The sequence below is a fragment of the Sinocyclocheilus grahami genome, unplaced genomic scaffold (genome assembly GCF_001515645.1).
Source record: "Sinocyclocheilus grahami isolate Dianchi unplaced genomic scaffold, SAMN03320097.WGS_v1.1 scaffold1494.1, whole genome shotgun sequence".
In the NCBI taxonomy this organism is placed as follows: domain Eukaryota; kingdom Metazoa; phylum Chordata; class Actinopteri; order Cypriniformes; family Cyprinidae; genus Sinocyclocheilus; species Sinocyclocheilus grahami.
Genome location: NW_015506673.1, coordinates 140,955 through 141,384, shown reverse-complemented (window position 1 = coordinate 141,384; position 430 = coordinate 140,955).

Below are 430 nucleotides of genomic sequence, written 5' to 3'. Positions count from 1 at the left end.
GTTCAGGGCGGGTGTGGGGTGTCTTTTCAAACCTGCAGTAGAACTCGTTCAGATCGTCTGCCAGTTGTTGATTCTCCACAGTGCTGGGGGATGGTGTCTTGTAGTTGGTGATCTCTTTCAGACTTTTCCACACTGATGCTGAGCCACTGGAAGAGAATCGAATCCTTATTTTTTCAAAATAATTCCTCTTTACCACTCTGATCTCCTTTTCCAGTGTGTATTTGGCCTGTTTATACAAGACATTGTCCCCCTTCCTGCGAGCATCTTCTTTGGCCTGACGGAGCTGTCTGAGTTTTGCAGTGAACCATGGTTTGTCGTTGTTGTAGGTTAAATGAGTCCTGGTAGGAATGCACATATCTTCACAGAAACTGATATAAGATGTTACAGTCTCTGTGAGCTCGTCCAGATCGGTGGCAGCAGCTTCAAAAAC